General features: G+C 37.5%; 1 long non-coding RNA gene across 2 annotated transcripts in view; it reads left to right on the forward strand.

Annotated features, from left to right (window-relative positions):
- LOC149748514 (uncharacterized) overlaps positions 1 to 27,178 on the forward strand; it is an 80,769-nt gene continuing 53,591 nt past the window's right edge. The window contains exon 1 of one of the 2 annotated variants that reach the window (XR_016394018.1): positions 1 to 26,719. This is a non-coding gene — a long non-coding RNA (uncharacterized LOC149748514). The other variant, XR_016394017.1, reaches the window with a different exon arrangement.

The following is a 27,178-nucleotide window of genomic DNA, read 5'->3' on the forward strand; positions in this document are numbered from 1 at the left end:
AAAAAAGACTCCCATCCGTCAGAAAGTTATAAAACTAAAATTTTACCTAGTGCCATTCTCTTTTTATAAATATTGACTCCACTCCATTTTCTGCCTGCTTCTGTTCACCCTTCAGTACCTTCAGTTAATTGTTTTATACCTTGTCCAGAGTTTGTAGCTGTTATTTACTGGAGGGTTGGTCTGATAGGAGCCACTCAACCATACTGAAAGTAGAACTACTCCACCTCTTTCCCCATTCTCCAGAAAATGGAATGGCTGTTTGCAATAAATTCATTGTCTTGAGCACTCTTGTTCTTCTCTCACCTATTATTCCCTTTTCCTTTTCCTATTACCTTCCTAAAAATAGGGAGTGGTCTTGTACATGTGAAGGATAAAATGTTTGAGCAGATGACAGAAAGTATCCACTCTTTTTTGTTCTCTTCACATTATTAAACTGCAGGGAATTTACCTATATCTCTGGGCAGGTAACACCACAAGAGGGAGTGCATTGAGTATGTTATATAGATAGAAATAAAAATGCAGTGCAAGTCTGAATTGCAGAGATTATTTGAAATCAGCAGCTTTTCTTCATGCTGTGAAGGCTAGTATTATCCCTTTGACTAGAAAAAAATAGGTGATGTGTATAAGAAAATCAATTTATTAAAAAGTGTTATATTATGGGAATTCCCTGGTGATCCAGTGGTTAGGGCTCTGCATTTATACTGCAGGGGGCATGGGTTCACTCCCTGGTCGGGGAACTAAGATCCTGCATACTGCACCGTGTGACTAAAAAACAAAAAAAAAAAGCTATATTAAATATATTACACTAATCACAATTATAAGCATTTCCCAAATTTTGTTTAGATGGACATGTACGCCAAGACAGTTCTTGGAGAAAGGTTATGTGATCCGATACATTTGAAAAAAAAATTATTTGGGGAATAGAAAAGTGGGTTTTTTGCCACTCACATATTATAGATTCACCAAGATTGGGAGTACAGTAAAATCCTCTTAGCACTAGTTAACTATGCTGATGTGATTAGTTCTTTCTTGGATGATTCAGAAAGTACATCAGGATCTTTCCTTGTCTTGCTTTCTCTTTTTACATCCTCTGCCTAATTTCATCCATTTCTATGGCTTTAAATGCCATCTATGAGTTGATGACTCCCAAATTTATCTTTTTAGTCAAAAACCTCTTCTCTGAGTACATTCAGCAGCCTACCTGGCAGTTCTACTTTGATGTTTTATAGACATTTCAAAATCAACATTCCAATCTAGAATTTTAATTCTAACCCCAGCCACAAGTATATTCCTACCTAGTCTTTCTTATTTTAATAAATGGCATCACCATTTACTTATGCTGAGAAGTTTGGAGTCATCATTGATTCCTCTCTTACATTAGCGAGTCCTATTTGCTGTTGGTTATCTTGCCAAAGTATACTTTGAACCATCCACTAGTTCAAGACATTACTATCAGTTAAATATGGAGGAAAAGATGTTTGTCATGTTATTCTCTGACAACTAAAGTCCTATGGATTATTCTCATGACTAAATTTTACTGTTTTATCTTTTTCATTTTCTCATTACTACCTGATTAATGAAGAGTAGGACATGTAAAATCACCTGTGATAATTTAGATAAGGGTCAGAAAAACTATGTCTATGGGCCATATTTGACTTACCACATGTTTTTGTAGATAAAGTTTTATTGGAACACAGCAAGCTCCATTCTTTTAAATACAGCCTATGGCTACTTTTGTGTTACAACAGCAGAGAAGTTGTGACAGAGGCTGTGACAGAGGATGTAAAACCCACTAAACTTAAGATATTTACTATCTGATCACTTATAGAAAATGCCAATTTGCCAGTTCCTGATTTCAATTAGTGAATCTTTGGGTCATTATCATTTTTTTTTTCTACACCAGATGAGGTTACATTTCTCAGGAGATGTCAAGCCATGGAGATCAGGAATGGAAAATAAAAATCTTGAGCAGCTATTTGATTTTCTACCTATCAAAAGTAATTTGTACATCCTACCAACACCTTTAGGTAATGATGATTGACCAAATATTTTAAATAAATGTGTATATATTCAATATATGATGTTGCGTATTGAAGCCAAGAAGACAAATAACAAGACAAGGATAATAACAAGATGACTATAGTAAGTCCTTACCTATCAATAATTACTTTAAATGTAAATAAATTATTTATCCAGTCAAAACACAGAGAATGGCTGAATGGATTTAAAAAGGACCCAACTATATGTTTCCTACAAGACTCACTTCACCTTTAAGAACAGACATTGGGTGAAAGTGAATGGATGGAAAAATATATTCCATGTAAATGGAAACTAAAAGAGAGTAGGGGTAGCTATACTTACATTGGAAAAAGAGCCTTTAAATAAAAAGTTGTAACAAAAGACAAAACAGGTTATTACATAATGACAGGTGTCAATTCCACAACAGGATACAAAAATTGTAAATACATATGCACCAAACATTAGAGTACCCAAATGTATTAAGCAAATGCTAACAAATCTGAAGATAAAAATAGTGATGCAATAATAGTAGGGAGCTTAAATACCCTACTGTCAACAATGGATAGATCATCTAGACAGACATTTAGTAAGGAAACACTGGTCTTAAATGACACTTAGACCAAATGGACCTAGCAGACATTAAAGAACATTCCATTCAACAGTAACATTGATATACATTCTTCTTGAACACACAGAGAACATTCTCCAGGATAGACCATATTTTAGGTCACAAAACAAGATTTAACAAATTTAGGAAGATTGAAATATCAAGTATGTTTTCTGATCACAATTGCATAAAACTAGAAATCAGGAGGAAAACTGGAAAATTCACAGATATGTGGAATAAAATAGCACCCTTCTGAACAAAGAGTCAAGAAGAAATCAAAAGGAAAATCAAAAAGTATCTTAAAAAAAGAAAAATGGAAACACAACATACCAAAACTTATGAAACACAGCAAAAGCAGTTATAAGAGGGAAGTTTATAGTGAAAAAGTCTTACATTAAGAGAAAATAAAGATCTCAGATAAACAACCTACATTTACATCTTGAGGAACTAGAAAAAGAAGAATACACTAAGCCCAAAATTAGCAGAAGGAAGGAAATAATAAAGATCAGAGCAGAAATAAATGAAATACAGACTAGAGAAACAGCAGAAAAGATCAGTGAAACTAAGTGCTGTTTTTTTTTAAAAATAAAATTGACAAACCTGTAGCTAAACTAAGAAAAAAGGAGAGATGACCCAAATAAATAAAATTAGAAGTGAAAGAGGAGATATTACAACTGATATCACAGAAATACAAAGGATCATAAGAGACTGCTATGAACAATTACACACCAACAAATTGGATAACCTAGAAGAAATGGAAAAATTCCTAGAAACATACAACCTACCAAGAGTGAACCATAAGAAATAGAAAATCTGAAAAGACCAATTACTAGTAAGATCGAATCAGTAATTAAAGGTCTCCAAACAAAGAAAAGCCCAGGATCAGATGGCTTCCTGGGTGAATTTTGCTAAAAATTTAAAGAAGAAGTAACACCAATCCTTCTTGAACTTCCCAAAACTGAAGGGGAGGGAAAACTTCCTAACTCATTTTATGAGGCTGGCATTAACATCATAACAAAGCCAGATAAGGATGTTACAAGCAGAGAAAATTACAGGCAATATCTTTGATGAACATAAATTCAAAACACTTTACAAAATATTAGAAAACAGATTCAATAGCATGTTGAAAGGATTCAACACCATAATCAAGTGGGATTTGGGCTTGGGATACAGGGATGATTCTATATAAACAAATCAATAAATTTGATAATATATCATATTAACAGTATAAAAGGCAAAAATCATATGATCATTTCAATAGATGCAGAAAAAGCATTTGACAAAATTCAACATCTTTTCATGATAGAAATTCAACAAATTAGGTATAGAAGGAATGTACCTCAACATAATAAAGTCCACATATGAAAAGCTCACTCAACAGTGAAAAGTTGAAAACATTTCCTCTAAGATCAGGAACAAGACAAAGGTGCCCACTCTCACCACATTTACTCACACAGTGTTGTAAGTCCTGGCTAGAGCAATTAGGCAAGGCAAAGAAATAAAAAGCATCCAAATAGGAAAGGAAGAAGTGAAACTGTCTCTGTTTGCAGATGACATGATCTTATATATAGAAAACCCCAAAGAGTCCACCAAAAAACTGTTAGAACTAATAAACAAATTCAGTAAAGTTGCAGGATACAAAGTAAATATATAAAACCAGTTGTGTTTCTATATACTAACAATGAGTTATCTGAAAGAGAAATTAAGAAAACAACCTCTTTAATATCATCAAAAAGAATGAAATACTTAGGAATAAATTTAACAAAGGAAGTGAAAAACCTGTACACTGGAAAGTATAACATGGATAAAAGAAATTGGAAAAGACAAAAATAAGGGGAAAAATTTCCTGCGTTCATGGTTGGAAGAATTAATATTGTTAAAATATCCATACTACCCAAAGCAATCTAGAGATTTCATGAAATCCCTATCAAAATCCCAATGGCATATTTCATAGAAATAGAAAAAATAGTTCTAAAACTCATATGGAACCACAAAGACCCTGGATAGCCAAAGCAATCTTGAGAAAGAGGAACAAAGCTGGAGGCATCACACTTCCTGATTTCAAACTATATTACAAAGCTATAGTAATTAAAATAGTATGGTACCAGGATTAAAAACAGACACATAGGTCAATGGAACAGAATAGAGAGCCCGGAAATAAAACCCCATACATGGTCAACTAATCTTTGACAAGAGCTCCAAGAACACACAATGGGAAAAGGACAGTCTCTGCAATAAATGGTGTTAGGAAAACTGGACAGCCATATGCTGAAGAATGAAACTGGACCCCTATCTTATACCACTTACAAAAATTAACTCAAAATGAATTAAAGACTTAAATGTAAGACTGAAACCATAAAAATCCCAGAAGAAAACATAGGGATAAATCTCCTTGGCATATGCAGCAAAAGCAAAAATAAAGTGAGGCTATATCAAACTTAAAATCTTCTGCACAGCAAAGGAAACAATCAACAAAATTTAAAGACAACCTATAGAATAGCAGAAAATATTTGCAAACCATACATCTGTTAAGGGGTTAATATCCAAAATGTATAAGGCACTCAAACTCAATAGCAAAACAAACACACAAACAAAACCCCCAAGTAATCCAAATTAGCAAATAACCTGAATAGACATTGCTCAAAAGAAGACATAAAAATGGCCAACACATACATAACAATGTGCTCAACATCACTAATCGTTAGGGAAGTACAAATCAAAACCACAATGAGACATCACCTCACACCTGCTAGGATGGCTGTTATCAAAAAACCAAGAAATAAGCAAGTGTTGTCGAGGACGTAGAGAAAAGGGAACACTTGTGCACTGTTGGTGGGAATGTAAACTGGTGCAACAATAATGGAAAACAGTACAGAGGTTCCTCAAAAGATAAAAAATATAACAACCATAAGATCCAGCAAACTCACTTCTGAGTTTATATCTGAAGAAAACATGCACTTCTGTGCTCGTTGCAGCATTATTCACATAGCCAAGATATGGAAATAACCTCATTGTCTTGACAGATGAATGGATAAAGAAAATATGGTATAATTATATACAATGAAATATTATTTAGCCAGAAAAAAAGCAAATCTGCCATTTGTGACAACATGTATAAACCTGGAGGACATTATAAGTGAAATCAACCAGATGGAGAAAGAAAAATACTATATGATCATATTCCTATATGGAATCTTAAAATAGGGCAAGCTCATAAATCAGAGTAGAATGGTGGTTGTCAGAGGTGGGGGAGGGGAAGTGGGGAGATGTTGGTCAAAGGGTACAGACTTCCAGTTATGAATAAGTTCTGGAGATCTAATGTACAGCATGGTTACTGTTGTTAATAATGCTGTACTGTATACTTGAAATTTGCTAAGAGAGTAGATCTTAAACATTCTTACCATACACATACACACACACACATACACACACACGCACACACAGCATAGCTTTGTGCAGGGGTGGTTGTGTTAACTTGATTATGGCTATCGATACATAATACACATTTATCAATTCCTCAAGTTGTACACTTTATGTACAATTCTATTTGTGAATTATACTTCAGTAACGCTGGAAAAAAAGAAAATATGTTCTATCTTCAGGGTCTCACTTTGCTTTAAAAAGAGATGTTTATTCATTATGAATATGAATCCAAGTGTTTGGATGAATATAAGAGAACCAAATGCAACAGAAATTTAAGACCATCTTTTCCTTCAACATGAAAAATTTGGTATTTTGTATTTCATTGGATAAATTATGAATCATTTTCTAGACCCTGAGGTGGTATATTTTATGATGCGGCTGTGACACAGCTGCCATGATTGGCTTCTTTTTAATACATATGAATTGTTACGCCCCACAGGAAGAGAGCATAGATTATTTCATTGTATTTATGAGTTTCCTGTAATTTGAATAAATTCCATGATCAATGCAGATGTTTACTTGGAAAAAAAAGAAAGTAAAAATCTCTTGGCTCTTGAGAGAAAACAATTATAAAGTTGGATCTCAAGTTACAGGATCAAGAAATGCATGTTATGTTGATAAATGAATATATTAACAATAGTAATAGTGTTCAGTAAGTTTACAAACTGAACGTCATATTGGCTGATTTTGGTGCAGAAGCTCAAACAGCTACATACTCCATCCTATGACTCATTTCCTCTAGTTAGTCACTGAGTCATAACTCATCTTTGTTCATCATATCCACGCAAAACGTCTCATGATGAATCCAAAGTACCTTATGTTCTTTTTAAATAGGTAGGGAGGTATCTAAATACATCTTCATTTTCGGTCAACAATATATTAAGTGACTCATGGGCAGCACCATGAGTTATCATTAAACATTAATTGGGTGGTTCAGCCTCTTTCTCCTCATTTTCCTTTCTTACATACTTGTCCTCCTTTAAACTTTCTCTAACTTTCACATCCCCTTTTCTGCCTCTAACACAATCCAAGTAAACTAACTTTGTCCTTGGAACTGATTTGAAATTTTCCCATAATTGAGGTCAAGTTTTACAACTGAGTCAAAAATCCACTCCCTTTCAATTGTTACCCACCTCAAGTTACCTGACAATTACCCCACTCTTTCCTGGATTTAGCTTCTGCACCAAAACAATAATTTCCTCCCCTGTCATATCTTAATGCCCCTCTACCAGGGAGAAGGGCTAGTTGCTGAGGTTGGATAATAAAGCCACTCCTAAGAGGACAAGGTGGCTGGCTTCAAAACACAGAGGCAGGAGTCTGAGACATAGGTGACTTAAATTGGTTCTTGTATTGTAGTCAGGATGATAAAGACATTAGCTTTGTATGTGTGTGCAGACTGAGTCAGTCTCCATTTCCTGTGTTGGAGAGGAAGAGACCTTAGAGAAAATTTGGTTGAATGACCAGGAAAGAGTAGAAACAATGTGTGCTAGATTTTATGAAATTGAGAGACTTCAAAAGTGCTAAGAATAGATTGGGACATGTTTTCTAACAGTATTTGTACTTGTTTGTAATGAACAAAAAACCCTGCCTTCTTCATCTGAATGAATGTCATTTGGAGGTAAGAAATAACATCTGCGAAAGGATAAGACTTTGGGTCCATATAGCTTAGATCTCAGTTTGTTCCAAGAGTCCATACAAAGTCATTTTAAAGAATACATCCTATAGTTTCTCTTTCTTTAGGACAGTGATGACATTATTTAGTGACCATTTAAAATCTGTTAATGACAAGAAGAAGCACTGCTAGGGGAAGAGCAGGATAAACAGTCTTTCTCCTTGAGCACACTGTGCAAATGTAGCTCCTTTTCAACAATATTTTTATAATAATATGTTGCCTAAAGTTAACAACACTGTATTGTGCACTTAAAACTTTTGTTAAGAGGGTAGATCTCATGTTAAGTGTATTTACCACACACACAGAAAATAACAAAGAAAAAAACCACAGAGGGGCAGGAGGAGTCTTTTGAAGTTGAGGGATATGTTTATTACCTTAATCGGAGTGATGGTCTCACAGGTGTATGCATATGTTTAAACTCATCGAGTTGTATACATTAAACATATGCAGTTTTTTGTATATCAATTGCACCTCAATAAAGCTATTAAAAAAAAAGAGTAATGTGTTAACAGGGAAGCCTATGCTGAGAATATTTTAGGAAAAGCAAGACTGTGAAATAAAAGGAAGGTATATAGTTGGTTATGGGGATGGGGGGCTATACATATGTTGCCCCACCAATGAAGGAGACAGATCCTGGCCCCTCACCCCCACCGAGTACCAAGTATTGCTCCCTTTGTAGTTAGAATCAAATTGTGCCTCAAATGATAATGTGGGTACAAAACGTATAGGTGATTTACTGCCTGAATCGGGAGAGCAGTGGGAATCAGTACTCCCAATGCAGGTGATAAATCAGTCCTTAGCCTCCCTCTCAGAGCTGACCCTGGAAGCTGCTGTGTCAGAGAGAATTACCCTCCTGACCTGCAAGCCCAGGTGGGTGTTGTGTCACACACCTTGGCAGACAACTTCTATCACGGTGCTGTATATGTATGTATATATTTATATATATATATGTATTTGTGAAATGTACTGGTTTTTTCCTATGCTGAGTAAAACCTATCTCTCAGCTTCTCTGAGGTTATCTCAATATTGATGAGGGAGTAGTTTGTTTGTTTCAAAACCCCAGGGGCCAGATCATAGTGTTCTCTAGACTGAGTCATAAAAAGAAAGCTAAATGCATTACCTGTTCCTTAATGAAAAACATGGGTGTGAGATCTCACTAAAGTTCATATGATTCACAAGGAAGAAATGAAAAGGACAGCCTATGGAACAGTATCAATGCAGTTGATCTTTCCTTCTCTTGGTAATTATAAGCCCTCAATTTTATTTGGGTTCAGCATGTTTAACGAAGGAAAATCAGTTTCTAAGGAGAATCATTTTACTAAAATAGATGAACTAATAACTGGTACTAATGACATTTTTTAGCTATGGAAATTATACTCTGCATTTAGTACTTTGAATTTTATTTATTTATTTTTAACATCTTTATTGGAGTATAATTGCTTTAAAATGGTGTGTTAGTTTCTGCTGTATAACCAAGTAAATCAGCTGTACATATACATATATCCCCATATCTCCTCCCTCTTGCGTCTTCCTCCCACCCTCCCTATTCCACCACTCTAGGTGGACACAAATCACCGAGCTGATCTCCGTGTGCTATGCAGCTGCTTCCCACTAGCTATCTATTTTACATTTGGTAGTGTATATATGTCCATGCCATTCTCTCACTTCGTCCCAGTTTACCCTTCCCCCTCCCCATGTCCTCAAGTCCATTCTCGATGTCTGCGTCTTTAGTCCTGTCCTGCCCCTAGGTTCTTCAGAACAAATTTTTTTTTTTACATTCCATATATATTTGTTAGCATACGGTATTTGTTTTTCTCTTTATGACTTACTTCACTCTGTATGACAGTCTCTAGGTCCATTCACCTCACTACAAATAACTCAATTTCATTTCGTTTCATGGCTGAGTAATATTCCATTTTATATATGTGCCACATCTTCTTTATCCATTCATTTGTTGATGGACACTTAGGTTGTTTCCATGTCCTAGCTATTACAAAGAGAGCTGCAATGAACATTGTGGTACATGAGTCCTTTTGAATTATGGTTTTCTCAGGGTATATGCCCAGTAGTGGGATTGCTGGGTCGTATGGTAGTTCTATTTTTAGTTTTTTTAAGGAGTCTTCATACTGTTCTCCATAGTGGCTGTGTCAATTTACATTCCCACCAACAGTGCAAGAGGGTTCCCTTTTCTCCACACCCTCTCCAGCATTTATCATTTGTAGATTTTTTTGATGATGGCCATTCCGACTTGTGTGAGGTGATACCTCATTGTAGTTTTGATTTGCATTTCTCTAATGATTAGTGATGTTGAGCATCCTTTCATGTGTTTCTTGGAAATCAGTCTATCTTCTTTGCAGAAATGTCTATTTAGGTCTTCTGCCCATTTTTGGATTGGGTTGTTTGTTTTTTTGATGTTAAGCTGCATGAGCTGCTTGTAAATTTTGGAGATTAATACTCTGTCAGTTGCTTTGTTTGCAAATATTTTCTCCCATTCTGAGGGTTGTCTTTTCATCTTGTTTATGGTTTCCTTTGCTGTGCAAAATATTTTAAGTTTCATTAGGTCCCATTTGTTTATTTTTGTTTTTATATCCATTTCTCTAGTAAGTGGGTCAAAAAGGATCTTGCTGTGATTTATGTCATAGAGGGTTCGGCCTATGTTTTCCTCTAAGAGTTTTATACTGTCTGGCCTTACATTTAGGTCTTTAATCCATTTTGAGTTTATTTTTGTGTACGGTGTTAGGGAGTGTTCTAATTTCATTCTTTTACATGTAGGTGTCCAGTTTTCCCAGCACCACTTATTGAAGAGGCAGTCTTTTCTCCATTGTATATTCTTGCCTCCTTCATCAAAAATAAGGTGACCATATGTGTGTGGGTTTATCTCTGGGCTTTCTATCCTGCTCCATTGATCTATACTTCGTTTTTTGTGCCAGTACCATACGGTCTTGATTACTGTAGCTTTGTAGTATAGTCTGAAGTCAGGGAGACTGATTCCTCCAGCTCCATTTTTCGTTCTCAAGATTGCTTTGGCTATTCAGGGTTTTTTGTGTTTCCATACAAATTGTGAATTTTTTTGTTCACAAAAAATGCCAGTGGTAGTTTGCTATCGATTGCATTGAATCTGTAGATTGCTTTGGGTAGTATAGTCATTTTCACAATGTTGATTCTTCCAATACAAGAACATGGCATATCTCTCCATCTGTTTGTATCATCTTTAATTTCTTTCATCAGTGTCTTATAATTTTCTGCATACAGGTCTTTTGTCTCTCTAGGTAGGTTTATTCCTAGGTGTTTGATTGTTATTGTTACAATGGTAAATGGGAGTGTTTCCTTAATTTCTCTTTCAGATTTTTCATCATTAGTGTATAGAAATGCAAGAGATTTCTATACATTAATTTTGTATCCTGCCACTTTACCAAATTAATTGATTAGCTCTAGTAGTTTTCTGGTAGCATCTTTAGGATTCTCTATGTATAGTATCATGTCATCTGCAAACAGTGGCAGCTTTACTTCTTCTTTTCCAATTTGGATTCCTTTTATTTCTTTTTCTTCTCTGATTGTTGTGGCTAAAGCTCCCAGAACTATGTTGAATAATAGTAGTGAGAGTGGGCAACCTTGTCGTGCTCCTGATCTTAGTGGAAATGGTTTCAGTTTTCCACCATTGAGAACGATGTTGGCTGTGGGTTTGTCATATATGACCTTTACTATGTTGAGGTAAGTTCCATCTATGCCTACTTTCTGGAGGGTTTGTATTATAAATCGGTGTTGAAATTTGTTGAAAGCTTTTTCTGCATCTATTAAGATGATCATATGGTTTTTGTCCTTCAGTTCGTTAATATGATTTATCATGTTGATTCATTTGTGTATATTGAAGAATCCTTGCATTCCTGGGATAAACCCCACTTCATCATGGTGTATGATCCTTTGAAAGGACTGTTGGATTCTGTTTGCTAGTATTTTGTTGAGGATATTTGCATCTATGTTCATCAGTGATATTGGTCTCTAGTTTTCTTTTTTTGTGACAACTTTGTCTGGTTTTGGTATCAGGGTGATGGTGGCCTTGTAGAATGAGTTTTGGAGTGTTCCTCCATCAGCTGTATTTTGGAAGAGTTTGAGAAGTATAGGTGTTAGCTCTTCTCTAAATGTTTGATATAATTCTCCTTTGAAGCCATCTTGTCCTGGATTTTTGTTTGTTGGAAGATTTTGCTCCGGACGCGCAGGCTCAGCGGCCAGGCTCACGGGCCCAGCTGCTCCGCAGCATGTGGGATTCTCCCGGACTGGGGCACGAACCCGTGTCCCCTGCATCGGCAGGCAGACTCTCAACCACTGCGCCACCAGTGAAGCCCTGTTGGAGGATTTTTAATCACAGTTTCAATTTCAGTGCTTGTGATTGGTCTGTTTATATTTTCTATTTCTTCCTGGTTCAGTCTCGGAGGGTTGTGTTTTTCTAAAAATGTGTCCATTTCTTCCAGGTTGTCCATTTTATTGGCATATAGTTTCTTGTAGTAATCTCTCATGATCCTTTGTATTTCTGCAGTGTCAGTTGTTACTTCTCCTTTTTTATTTCTATTTCTATTGATTTTAGTCTTCTTCCTTTTTTTCTTGATGAGTCTGACTAATTGTTTATCAATTTTGTTTAATTTCTCAAGGAGCCAGGTTTTGTTTTCCTGATTTTTGCTATCATTTCCTTCATTTCTTTTTCATTTATTTCTTATCCTATCTTTATGATTTCTTTCCTTCTGCCAACTTTGGGGTTTTTTGTTCGTCTTTCTGTAATTGCTTTAGGTGTAAAATTAAGTTGTTTATTTGAGATGTTTCTTGTTTCTAGGTAGGATTTTGTTGCTATAAACTTCCCTCTTAGAACTGCTTTTGCTGCATCCCATAGGTTTTGGGTTGTTGTGTTTTCATTGTTATTTGTTTCTAGGAATTTTTTGATTTCCTCTTTGATTTCTTCAGTGATCTCTTGGTTATTTAGTAGTGTATTGTTTAGCCTCCATGTATTTGTATTTTTTACAGATCTTTTCCTGTAATTGATATCTAGTCTCACAGCATTGTGGTCAGAAAAGATACTTGATATGATTTCAATTTTCTTAAATTTACCAAGGCTTGATTTGTGACCCAAGATATGATCTATCCTGGAGAATGTTCTATGAGCACTTGAGAAGAAAGTGCACTCTGTTGTGTTTGGATAGAATGTCCTATAAATATCAATTAAGTCCATCTTGTTTAATGTATCATTTAAAGGTTGTTTTTTCTTATTTGTTTTCATTTTGGATGATCTGTCCATTGGTGAAAGTGGGGTGTTAAAGTCCCCTACTATGATTGTGTTACTGTTAGTTTCCCCTTTTATGGCTGCTAGCATTTGCCTTATGTATTGAGGTGCTCCTATGTTGGGTTCATAAATATTTACAATTGTTATATGTTCTTCTCAGATTGATCCCTTGATCATTATGTAGTGTCCTTCTTTGTCTCTTGTAATAGTCGTTATTTTAAAGTCTATTTTGTCTGATATGAGAATTGCTACTACAGCTTTTCTTTGACTTCCATTTGCATGGAATATCTTTTTCCAGCCCCTCACTTTCAGTCTGTATGTGTTCCTAGGTCTGAAGTGGGTCTCTTGTAGACAGCATATATACAGGTCTTGTTTTTGTATCCATTCAGCCAGTCTATGTCTTTTGGTTGAATCATTTAATCCATTCTTACTTAAGGTAATTATTGATATGTATGTTCTTATTACCATTTTCTGAATTGTTTTGGGTTTGTTATTATAATTCTTTTCCTTCTCTCGTGTTTCCTGCCTAGAGAAAGTCCTTTAGCATTTGTTTTAAAGCTGGTTTGGTGGTGCTGAATTCTCTTAGCTTTTGCTTGTCTGTAAAGCTTTTAATTTCTCGGTCAAATCTGAATGCGATCCTTGCTGGGTAGAGTAATCTTGGTTTTAGTTTTTTCCCTTTCATCACTTTAAATACGTCCTACCACTCCCTTCTGGTTTGCAGAATTTCTGCTGAAAGATCAGCTGTTAACTTTATGGGGATTCCCTTGTATGTTGTTTTTCCCTGGCTGCTTTTAATATTTTTTCTTCATACTTAATTTTTGATAGTTTGATTTATATATGTCTTGGTGTGTTTCTCTTTGGATTTATCCTCTATGGGACTTTCTGTGCTTCATGGACTTGATTGACTATTTCCTTACCCATATTATGTAAGCTTTCAACTATAATCTCTTCAAGTATCTTCTCAGCCCGTTTTTTTTCTCTTCTTCTTCTGGGACCCCTATGATTCAAATGTTGGTGCGTTTAATGTTGTCCCAGAGGTTTCTGAGATTGTCCTCAATTCTTTTCATTCTTTTTTGTTTATTGTGCTCTGTGGTAGTTATTTCCACTATTTTATCTTCCAGGTCACTTATCCGTTCTTCTGCCTCAGTGATTCTGCTATTGATTCCTTCTGGAGAATTTTTTTTTTTTTTTTGTGGTACATGGGCCTCTCACTGTTGTGGTCTCTCCCGTTGTGGAGCACAGGCTCTGGACGCGCAGGCTTAGCAGCCGTGGCTCATGGGCCCAGCCGCTTCACGGCATGTGGGGTCTTCCTGGACCAGGGCATGAACCCATGTCCCCGGCATCGGCAGGCGGGCTCTCAACCACCGTGCCTCCAGGGAAGCCCCTTGTAGAGAATTTTAAATTTCATTTATTGTGTTGTTCATCATTGTTTGTTTGCTCTTTAGTTCTTGTAGGTCCTTGTTAAACATTTCTTGCATTTTGTCTATTCTATTTCCAAGATTTTGGATCATCTTTACTATCATTACTCTGAATTCTTTTTCAGGTAGACTGCCTATTTCCTCTTCATTTGTTAGGTCTGGCGGGTTTTTGCCTTGCTCCTTCCTCTACTGTGTGTTTCTCTGTCTTCTCATTTTGCTTAACTTACTCTGTTTGGGGTCTGCTTTTTGTAGGCTGCAGGTTTGTAGTTCCCAATGTTTTTGGTGTCTGCTCCCAGTCGGTAAGGTTGGTTCAGTGGGTTTTGTAGGCTTCCTGGTGGAGGGGACTGGTGCCTGTGTTCTGGTGGATGAGGCTGGCTCTTGTCTTTGTGGTGCACAGGATCATGTCCAGTGGTGTGTTTTGGGGTGTTTGTGACCCTATTATTATTTTAGGCAGCCTCTATGCTAATGGGTGGGGTTGTGTTCCTGTCTTGGTAGTTGTTTGGCATAGGGTGTCCAGCACTGCCGCTTGCTAGTCATTGAGTGGAGCTGGGTCTTAATTGTTTGTAGAGTTTTTGATGATGGCCATTCTGACTGGTGTGTGTCTTCAGTCTTAAAAATTCTAAGCCTATGCCGTTTTTACATTTTAGGTTTCTTTGTGTGAGGGGTTAAAAATCATTAAAATGAAGTGTCCATAGCTTCTCCACTCTCTGTATCCTTCATCCTTCTTTTTTTTTTTTTTTTTTCTGCGGTACGCGGGCCTCTCACTATTGTGGCCTCTCCCATTGCGGAGCACAGGCTCCGGACGAGCAGGCTCAGTGGCCATGGCTCACAGGCCCAGCTGCTCCATGGCATGTGGGATCTTCCCGGACCGGGGCACGAACCTGCGTCCCCTGCAACGGCAGGCGGACTCTCAACCACTGCGCCACCAGGGAAGCCCTCCGTACTCTTCTTGAATTCTTCTTGCTCCTCCCATTCTCTTAGGGGAGTAAGAAAATAACCAGTGAATGTACTCTGTCCTCCGAGAGAGGACAGAGCATTATGAGGAGGAAAGAAGGACTCAAGGGACCTCAAGGTGAAGCAAGATGACTTGGGTAAGATAGTTCTGTTTTTGAGATGGGAGGCAGTAGAATGAAAGACCTCCAAGATTAGACAGGCTGGAAGTGGAGGTGGAGACTGTGGTACAAGGGTTTATATATTAGGTTTTGTAGACTAATTCTTGGACAATATTAAATGCTTGAAAAGGAATAAAAATTGAGACTTCTAATGCATCATGCTTCTTTGAATGTGGTTCGTCTGTGGAATGGATTATGGAGGAAAGTCCTTTATCAGTTAGGAATGCTGGAATCATTTGTGGACTTCTTAATGATATCAACAAGCCAGCGTCGTTCCATTGTTTTACTTCTTCAGCCATAGTGTGCTGGTCTTTTGTCTTTTCTCTTGCTCCTCCGTGGTCAGAAGATGGCGTCACATCCAGTTTCAAAGGTGCAGAAAGAACAGGGAAGAGGTGAAGCCAGGAGTATGTAGCTTATACAAGTCCTTCTTATAAAGAAACAAGAGTTTCCCAGTCACACTAGCAGGTCTCCCCTTATGAGTTATTTGCCATACTGGGTCATAGTGACATCATATTTCTAGTAGCTGAGAGAGATCCTACAATAGTGAATATTCAGCTTTTCTGGCATCTACATTGGAAGGCAAGTGGGAGAACCAGGCTAGAATTGGCTACTGGGTCAGCCAGCCAACAGTGTGTATCATGGCATGTCATAGGTCTTACCTTTGAGTGACAAAAATTGACCAAAAACAAGCCCCAGAAAAAGGAATTGGGAAACTACTGTTTTAGAACAGTCATTTTTGAGTTTTCCAAATCATTTAAAACTTGTTGAAAGCAGATTTCTGGGCCTCAGTCCCACGGATTCTGATTCAGTAGGTTTGAGATAAGACCTAGAAATTTACCTTTTTAGTAATCTTCCCAGATGACTCTGATGCAGGAAGTCTATGGATCACACATTCAGAAACAATGGTTTTGAGAGACAGGCTAAAGTTAATTCAGCAATTCTTAAACTGGCTGAATGTTAGAATCACTGGGAAGCTCTTCAGAAATATCCAAGCAATGCTTGTGCATGGACCCTTTTCACAACTAATTAAATCAGAAAATTTGGGGTTGAGAGATCAGAATCATTTAAATCTCCCAAGGTGACTCTAATATGCAGTCAGGGATGAGAATCACTGACTTATATTTAAGATTCTCCTGATTAACAAGCTTCTTGTACAAAGAGTGAAGCCAGAGACAGATGGGGTAGCAGAAAGACATCCCATCCTCTCCATGCTGGCTCTTGGAAATCTGTGAAAGGAATGGGTAGAGAGGAGAGAGTAAAACAGGCTGGCAACCTTAGATAAGATAAATAACAACAGATATGCAAGAAATAAAGAGTAAAAGGTGAGGAATCTCAAATAGATCAGTCTTTCTTGTCTTTTATATAGGCATTTAAATGCTGCTTTTAAGGTATTACATCATTTGCATGAGCATAAACTTATTAATATTTATGTAGATGCTGTGATTAAATGTGTATTTTTTTCAGGGAACGGAAATAACGTTAGAAGTAATAGTCTCTGGAATCCTCTGCAATCCTTACCTATAAACCCCGTAGTTGTCTGAGATGCTACTAGTGTCAACTAGATAAAGCCACACAACACAGGCTCCTTGGAATCTGAAGAGGCTCTTGTCTTCAGCTGCAGGTTTAGCAGGTTAAATATGTCAAATTCTTTATGATAAGTCTAGTGGCATTCTGCTAGTAGAGCAAGAATTTAAACACGTGTATAATTACCTGTGTAAGACACTAGCCTGGTGTTCTGGACCAAGTGGCTTTATTTGTGGGAAATGTCTGTGCTGCTATGGTAAGGCTTCTCAAACATCAGCTAAAATGTTAAGGAATGTGGTTACTTCATGTATGTCACCAGCTCAGCTCTGTGGTGATGTATGTTGCCAGGGAATGAACCCCCCCTGGGGTGTGGCTTCTTGGTAGAAAAACAGGAATGAAAAAGTGACTACACAAGAATGAAGAGGAGATTAAAATTCTATACTGCAAACACGGATGAGGTATTATTCATGAAGAGAATATGAAGATCAACAAGACATCAATCTTACCTTCAGGAGAAAAACATACATGGTGAACAACTAGGAAACACAGAAGTGTATGATGTACCATAAGACATTTGAAAGTCGTTCAGTGTGAATCAACCTTGTAAATTCAGAGGAGAGGAACTTACATCTTGCCTTGGAACTTCAGAATTTTTTTTTTTGAGGGGGAGCATTTTTAAATGAAGTGGTAGTTTTTGATGTAAGAATTGAACCATTGTGTTATGGGTTGAATTGTATTCCCCCAAATTCCTATGTTAAAGCCCTTAGCCTTGGTACCTCAAAATGTAAACTTATTTGGAAATAGGGTGGTTGCAGATGTAATTAGTTAAGATGAAGTCAAACTAGAGTGGGGTTGGTCTCGAAACCACTTTGATTGGTGTCCTGATAAAAAGGGGAGATTTGGACACTGACGCACCCGGAGAATGTAATGGGAGCATGAAGGCAGGGATTGGAATGATTCATCTACAAGGCAAGGAGTGCCAAAAATGACCAGACCACCACCAGAAGCTGGGGAGAGGCATGGACCAGATTCTCCCTCGTAGTCATCAGGAGGAACAAACCCAGCCAACACTTTGATCTTGGACTTCTAGCTTCCAGAATCATGAGACAATAAATTTCTGGTCTTTTAGCCGCCCAGTTTGTGACACTTTGTTACAGCAGTCCTAGCACACTAATGCACATGGATATTGTTTTGACAGACAATGGTTAGGAAAAAGGTATAATTGGTAGAGGGAACAGCATGAACAAAGACATGGAGGGAAAGGCATGGCCTGGTAACAGAGGTACGAGGTCCTGTGACCTAGGGTCAGTGTGTGTGTTTGGGGGGAAGATAAAGGGTGGCTGAAGGGTATGTTTGGGAAAGATTGTGAAGACCTGTGGTTCCTTGTTTAGGGTTATGGACATTTTCCTTTGGGTACTGAGCTGTTGAAGGTTTCAAATGGGTAGGGTAAGATGTCTAGAGCTATTTAAATTATTTTAAATCTACATGGAACATTTTTGGAGGAAAAGATCTGAGGAGATGCTCATTTAACCCAGTGTGAAGAAACTGACCAACTCACTTTAGCCTGTAAATGATGTAGCCTTATTAACTGTAGTCCAGTTCTGCCGAATTCTATCTAATACTCACACACTGCTGTCTTACATCTCACCTTTAGTAAATGTCACTGCTCTGCTTGGCAGGAGATATTTCCTAACCGACCCACTGTCCCTTGATTGTACCAGAAATTAATTACACAGACATTTCAGAATCCTGTCTCCCTGAATATAGTTGGCAGATGTACAGAAGAATTGACCATTATAGGAGTTTAAAAAAAGAGGAATTGTTTGATGAACTGAAAGCAACACTTTTGTTTTCAGTACACCTCATTTTTTCTCAGTTCCCCAGTCTAGAAAACCAGGGTAATGATACAATAGAATCCATCTCATGTGTAATTGTGAAGGTTAAGTGAGATGATGCATGTAATGTGCTTAGAGAGTGCTCAACAAATGTTAAGTATATTACTGGTAGGACTGGAGGAGCTGGGTTTCAAATCCTGGTTTTTTTACTCCAAATTCTGTGTTCTTTCAACCCCTCTGCTCTGTTTTCCTAACTGGTGTTCTTCTGTAACAATGATAGGCTTTATGCTACACTCCTGGTGGTTTCTTATCACTACTTTTCTCTCCTGACACACGTCAGGTAGTGTCTTCCCATGCAAACTCCTCATCCGTGACAGATGTTGACAAGACTCAAGGGGTCCTCCCCACCTCAGGGAGGAATGGTTGAGAGCTGTCAGGGCGGTAAACAAGTGGAGAGTGGGCTGCTGGTGTCTCACGCAGTAGAAGCATTGATGGATCTGGGCAAATAGAATGCTTTCTAGAGAGTCTGGGATCCCTGGGTAGAGGCAAACTCTCCACTGAGAGAGGCTTGCTTCTATGGTGTCTCAAGATCTCATCCTCATGAGCGTGAGAAACAAATTGCAGCTGGAAAATAAAAACAACAGGGCGTCTGGTTAAATGTGAAACTTAACATCTGGCAAGAGGTGTATTCCTGCCGGGGCTCTTCATGTTTGCCTCGGCAAGTGATATTTATAAGCAGAAGGTCAGTGTGTAACTTCCTTGCAGATGGTTCATTGCTTAAAGAGTTTTATATACAGAGTGACCAAAGTTCATAAAGAAAGCTGTACCTACTTTGTGGTTCCTTTGTTTAAAAGCAAAACACTCTACCATCAATTGACTTTTGTATCAATCAGGAGGGGCTAGTTATATGCAGTGGATAACAAACATTCCCAAAATATTAGTGGCTATGACAACATAATTTTATTTCTTACTCTTACTTGACAAAAACCCACCAGATTTGTAGCTCTTCTCCTCCTTAGTAACATCAACATTTTTTTTTTAGTATCCACAATGTGACAATCATGAGACTAGCACTTTGCATATAATATCTTCTTTAATCTCATATAATTCTATGAGGTTGGCATTATTATCTCCTTTTTGCAGATATGAATTTGAGATGCAAGTTCAGTGAGTAAGCAGTAGACTGAGTTTTGGATCCAGATTCTTCTAATGCTAAACCGGTTATGCTACTCTTTTAAACATAATCTTCAGTTTCAATTTTTAAGTGTAATTCACTAATGTTATCTCTCCAGTATTCCTAGCAGAAAGGTTCAAATGTCATTATTCTGATATATAGATTGGCAAATCAAGACATGAGAGATTATGTATTTTGTATATGCTGGCCAATACATTTAGTGACAAGGTTGAAAATAGAATCTTGAGCAGTGTTCTCACATCAGAATTACCTTGTGTAGTTTGTGGAAATGCAGATTTCAAAGCTGTCCCTGGTGGTCCTGGGTGATTCCCATTCTGGAGAAAAAGAAGGGCCCAGTGGGAATCACTGACCTATGTCTTCAATTCTCCCAGTACTGTTGGCACTAGGTCATGTTGTCACTGAAAGTTGAGAAACTCTTGGGCAGGACATGATTACAATCTGCAACTTTGCTAATGCTTTTGCCCAGAAAGATTGCCTGAACTTGAAGGTTGAATTTGAGAGCATAATGGAATTGCTGATTAAACTCCAACTGTAGCATTAGTCATGTGGGAATAAACTGTAACTGGTTATAGTATATTCAAATATAGATTTCTGAGAAGGCAATTAGCCTAATTAGTTCGTATTGAAGAGCGTTAACCCTTATATGTCATTATGGAGTCCACAGTCCAGTTTACTTCTGTCCCTCAGTTTTACATCATTTGAAATTAAGATGGAAGTGTTGTGTGTATAACTCAAAACAACTCAGTTAGGTAGGCAAGCGACTGAAAAAAATGTTGAACTGGTGATTCAAAGACAAAAATTTCTCATGGATTATTTAAATCTTTCCTATTTCAAATATGAGTGTTTCAGCACTGTGGCAAGATTGCTTAAAAGTAAAGATTACGTACTTTGATTTTTTTTGCTGAAAAGTCATTAAATAGTTACAGATTAGTTTACCAAAAGTTGATTTGTGACATTTTTACTTCCTAAGTCAGTGTTTCCAAATTGACTTTCCATTAATTTTTAAAAGCTGGGGCACTTTTAAAATATGTAGATTCCCTGGTGGACTCAAGGAATTTGTATTTTAATCTAAAATCTGGGTCATTTTAAAAAAATAGTTCTTTATTGGAGTATAATCGCTTCACAATGCCATGTTAGTTTCTGTTGCACAACAAAGTGAATCAGCCATATGCATACACATGTCCCCATATCCCCTCCCTCTTGAGTCTCCCTCCCATCCTCCCTATCCCACCCCTCTAGGTCATCGCAAAGCACCAAGCCGATCTCCCTGTGCTATGCTGCTGCTTCCTACCAGCAAACTATTTTACATTCGGTAGTGTATATATGTTGATGCTACTCTCACTTCGCCCCAGCTTTGCCCTCCCACCCCATGTCATCAAGTCCACTCTCTATGTCTGCCTCTTTATTCCTGCCCTGCAACTAGGTTCATCAGTACCATTTTTTTTCTTTTTTTTTTTTAGATTCCATATATATGCATTAGCACACGGCATTTATTTTTCTCTTTCTGACTTACTTCACTCTGTATGACAGACTCTAGGTCCATCCACCTCACTACAAAAAATTCAATTTCATTTCTTTTTATGGCTGAGAAATATTCCATTGTTTATATGTGCCACATCTTCTTTATCCATTCATCTGTCGATGGACACTTAGGTTGCTTCCATGTCCTGGCTATTGTAAAAAGAGCTGCAATGAACATTGTGGTACATGACTCTTTTTAATTATGGTTTTCTCAGGGTGTATGCCCAGTAGTGGGATTTCTGGGTCATATGGTAGCTCTATTTTTAATTTTTTTACAGAACCTTCATACTGTTCTCTATAGTGGCTGTATCACTTTACATTCCCACCAACAGTGTAAGAGGGTTCCCTTTTCTCCACACCCTCTCCAGCATTTATTGTTTGTAGATTTTTTGAGGGTAGCCATTCTGACTGGAGTGAGGTGATACCTCACTGTAGTTTTGATTTGCATTTCTCTAATGATTAGTGATGTTGAGCATCCTTTCATGTGTTTGTTGGCAATCTGTATATCTTCTTTGGAGAAATGTCTATTTAAGTCTTCTGCCCATTTTTGGATTGGGTTGTTTGTTTTTTTTTGATATTGAGCTGCATGAGTGGCTTATAAATATTGGAGATTAATCCTTTGTCAGTTGCTTCATTTGCAAATATTTTCTCCCATTCTGAGGGTTGTCTTTTTGTCTTGTTTATGGTTTCCTTTGCTGTACAAAAGGTTTTAGGTTTTGTTAGGTCCTATTTGTTTATTTTTGTTTTGATTTCCATTTCTCTAAGAGGTGGGTCAAAAAGGATCTTGCTGTGATGATGTATATCATAGAGTGTTCTGCCTATGTTTTCCTCTAAGAGTTTTATAGTGTCTGGTCTTACATTTAGGTCTCTAATCCATTTTGAGTTTATTTTTGTGTATTGTGTTAGGGAGTGTTCAAATTTCATTCTTTTACATGTAGCTGTGCAGTTTTCCCAGCACCACTTACTGCTGTCTTTTCTCCATTGTATATTCTTGCCTCCTTTGTCATAAATTACGTGCCCATATGTGCATGAGTTTATCTCTGGGAATTCTATCCTGTATCATTGATCTATATTTCTGTTTTTGTTCTAGTACCATACTGTCTTGGTTACTGTAGCTTTGTGGTATACTTTGAAGTCGGGGAGCCTGATTCCTCCAGCTTTGTTTTTCTTTCTAAAGGTTGCTTTGGCCCTTTGGGGTCTTTTGTGTTTCCATATGAATTGTAAGATTTTCTGTTCTAATTCTGTGAAGAATGCCATTGGTAGTTTGATAGGGATTGCATTGAATCTGTAGGTTGCTGTAGGTAGTATAGACATTTTCGCAATATTGATTCTTCCAATCCAAGAATGTGGTATATTTCTCCATCTATTTATGTCATCTTTGATTTCTTTCATCAGTGTTTTATAGTTTTCTGAGTAGAAGTCTTTCACCTCCTTAGGCAGGTTTATTCCTGGGTATTTTATTCTTTTTGTTGCAATGGTGAATGGGAGTGTTTCTTTAATTTCTCTTTCTGAATTTTCATTGTTGGTGTATAGGAATGCCAGGGATTTCTGTGCATTAATTTTGCATCCTGCAACCTTACAAAATACACTGATTAGTTCTAGTAGTTTTCTGGTGGCATCTTTAGGATTCTGTACGTATAGTATCATGTCATTGCCAAATAGTGACAGTTTTACTTCTTCTTTTGCAATTCGTATTCCTTTTATTTCTTTTTCTTCTCTGATAGCTGCGTCTAGGATGTCCAAAACTATGTTGAATAAGAGTGGTGGGAGTGGACATCCTTGCCTTTTCCTGATTCTAGTGTAAATGCTTTCAGTTTTTCACCATTGAGAATGATGTTTGCTGTGGGTTTGTCATATACAGCCTTTATTATGTTGAGGTAGGTCCCCTCTATGCCCACGTTCTGGAGAGTTTTTATCATAAATGGGTGTTGAATTTTGTCAAAAGCTTTTTCTGCATCTATTGAGATGATCATATGGTTTTTCTTCTTTGATTTGTTAATATGGTGTGTCACATTGGTTGATTTGCATATATTGAAGAATCTTTGTGTCCCTGGGATAAATCCCACTTGATCATGGTGTATGATCCTTTTAATGTGTTGCTGGTTTCTGTTTGCTAGTATTTTGTTGAGAATTTTTTCATCCATATTCATCAGTGATATTGGTCTGTAATTTTCTTTTTTTGTAGTATCTTTGTCTGGTTTTGGTATCAGGGTCATTGTGGCCTCATAGAATGAATTTAGGAGTGTTCCTTCCTCTGCAATTTTTTGGAAGCATTTGAGAAGGATGGGTGTCAGCTCTTCTCTAAATGTTTGATAGAATTCACCTGTGAAGCCACCTGATCCTGGACTTTTGTTTGTTGGAAGATTTTTAATCACAGTTTCAATTTCATTACTTGTGATTGGTCTGTTCATATTTTCTATTTCTTCCTGTTTCAGTCTTGGAAGGTTATACCTTTCTAAGAATTTGTCCATTTTTTCCAGGTTTTCCATTTTACTGGCATAGAGTTGCTTGTAGTAGTCTATTAAGATGGTTTGTATTTCTGCGGTGTTTGTTTTAACTTCTCCTTTTTCATTTCTAATTTTATTGACATGAGTCCTCTCCCTCTTTTTCTTGATGAGTCTGGCTAATGGTTTATCAATTTTGTTTATCTTCTCAAAGAACCAGCTTTTACTTTTAGTGATCTTTGCTATTGTTTTGTTTCTATTTCATTTATTTCTGCTCTGATCTTTATGATTTCTTTTATTCTGCTAACTTTGGGTTTTGTTTGCTCTTCTTTCTCTAACTGCTTTAGGTGTAAGGTTAGATTGTTTATTTGAGATTTTTCTTGTTTCTTGAGGTAGGCTTGTATAGCTATAAACTTCCCTCTTAGAACTGCTTTTGCTGCATGCCTTAGGTTTTGGATCGTCGTGTTTTCATTGTCATTTGTCTCTAGGTATTTTTTGATTTCCTCTTTGATTTCTTCAGTGATCTCTTGGTTATTTGGTAACGTATTGTTTAGCCTCCATGTGTTTGTGTTTTTTACATTTTTTCCCCTGTAATTCATCTCTAATCTCATAGCATTGTGGTTAGTAAAGATGCTGGATATGATTTCAATTTTCTTAAATTTACTGAGGCTTGATTTGTGACCCAAGATGTGATCTATCCTAGAGAATGTTCCGTGTGCACTTGAGAAGAAATTGTAATCTGCTGTTTTTGGATGGAATGTCCTATAAATATCAATTAAATCTGTCTGGTCTATTGTGTCACTTAAGGCTTCTGTTTCCTTATTTATTTTCATTTTGGATGATCTGTCCATTGGTGTAAGAGAGGTGTTAAAGTCCCCCACTATTATTGTGTTACTGTCAATTTCCTCTTTTATAGCTGTTTGCAGTTGCCTTATGTATTGAGGTGCTCCTATGTTGGGTGCATATATATTTATAATTGTTATATCTTCTTGGATTGATCCCTTGATCATTATGTAGTGTCTTTCCTTGTCTCTTGTAACATTCTTTATTTTAAAGTCTATTTTATCTGATATGAATATTGCTACTCTAGCTTTCTTTTGATTTCCATTTGTATGGAATATCTTTTTCCATCCCCTCACTTTCAGTCTGTATGTGTCCCTAGGTCTGAAGTGGGTGTCTTGTAGACAGCATATATATGGGGCTTGTTTTTGTATCCATTCAGCAAGCCTGTGTCTTTTGGTTGGAGCATTTAATCCATTCGTGTTTAAGGTAATTATCGATATATATGTTTCTATGACCATTTTCTTAATTGTTTTGGGTTTGCTTTGTAGGTCCTTTTCTTCTCTTGTGTTTCCCACTTAGAGAAGTTCCTTTAGCATTTGTTGTAGAGCTGGTTTGGTGGTGCTGTATTCTCTTAGCTTTTGCTTGTATGTAAAGCTTTTGATTTCTCCATCGAATCTGAATGAGATCCTTGCTGAGTAGAGTAATCTTGGTTGTAGGTTCTTCCCTTTCATCACTTTAAGTATATCGTGCCACTCCCTTCTGGCTTGTAGATTTTCTGCTGAGAAATCAGCAATTAACATTATGGGAGTCCTCTTGCATGTTATTTGTCATTTTTTCCTTGCTACTTTCAATAATTTTTCTTTGTCTTTAATTTTTGCCAGTTTGATTACTATGTGTCTTGGTGTGTTTCTCTTTGGGTTTATCCTGTATGGGACTCTCTGAACTTCCTGGACTTGGGTGGCTATTTCCTTTCCCATGTTAGGGAAATTTTCAACTCTAATCTATCCAAGTATTTTCTCAGGCCCTTTCTCTCTCTCTTCTCCTTCTGGGACCCCTATAATGTGAATGTTGTTGCGTTTAATGTTGTCCCAGTGGTCTCTTAGGCTGTCTTCATTTCTTTTCATTCCTTTTTCTTTATTCTGTTCTGCAGCAGTGAATTCCACCATTCTGTTTTCCAGGTCACTTATCCGTTCTTCTGCCTCAGTTATTCTGCTATTGATTCCTTCTAGTGTCGTTTTCATTTCAGTTATTGTATTGCTCATCTCTGTTTGTTTGTTCTTTAATTCTTCTAGGTCTTTGTTAAACATTTCTTGCATCTTCTCAATCTTTGCCTCCATTCTTTTTCTGAGGTCCTGGATCATCTTCACTATCATTATTCTGAATTCTTTTTCTGGAAGGTTGCCTATCTCCACTTCATTTAGTTGTTTTTCTGGGGTTTTATCTTGTTCCTTCATCTGGTACATAGCCCTCTGCCTTTTCATCTTGTCTATCTTTCTGTGAATGTGGTCTTTGTTCCACAGGCTGCAGGATTGTAATTCTTCTTGCTTCTGTTATCTGACCTCTGGTGGATGAGTCTATCTAAGAGGCTTGTGCAAGTTTCCTGATAGGAGGGACTGGTGGTGGGTAGAGCTGACTGTTGCTCTAGTGGGCAGAGCTCAGTAAAACTTTAATCCACTTGACTGTTGATGGGGGGGCCTGGTTTTCCTCCCTGTTGGTTGTTTGGCCTGAGGCAACCCAACACTGGAGCCTACCAGGTCTCTTTGGTGGGGCTAATGGCGGACTCTGGGAGGGCTCATGCCAAGGAGTACTTCCCAGAACTTCTGCTGCCAGTGTCCTTGTCCCTACGGTGAGCAACATCCACCACCCGCCTCTGCAGGAGACCCTCCAACACTAGCAGGTAGGTCTGGTTCAGTCTCCCTTGGGGTCACTGCTCCTTCTCCTGGGTCCCGATGCACACACTACTTTGTGTGTGCCCTCCAAGAGTGGAGTCTCTGTTTCCCCCATTCCTGTCGAAGTCCTGCAGTCAAATCCCACTAGTCTTCAAAGTCTGATTCTCTAGAATTCCTCCTCCCGTTGCCGGACCCCCAGGTTGGGCACCTGACGTGGGGCCTAGAACCTTCACTCCAGTGGGTGGACTTCTGTGGTATAAGTGTTCTCCCGTCTGTGAGTCACCCACCCAGCATTTATGGGATTTGATTTTACTGTGATTGTGCCCCTCCTACCGTCTCATTGTGGCTTCTCCTTTGTCTTTGGATGTGGGGTGTCTTTTCTGGTGAGTTCCAGTGTCTTCCTGTCGATGACCGTCCAGCAGCTAGTTGTGATTCTGGTGTTTTCACAAGAGGGAGTGAGCGCACGT

Source organism: Delphinapterus leucas, chromosome 8 (assembly GCF_059928025.1).
Source record: "Delphinapterus leucas isolate spDelLeu-1000000601 "Yukka" chromosome 8, BTC_Dleu_Yukka2, whole genome shotgun sequence".
Classification (NCBI taxonomy): domain Eukaryota; kingdom Metazoa; phylum Chordata; class Mammalia; order Artiodactyla; family Monodontidae; genus Delphinapterus; species Delphinapterus leucas.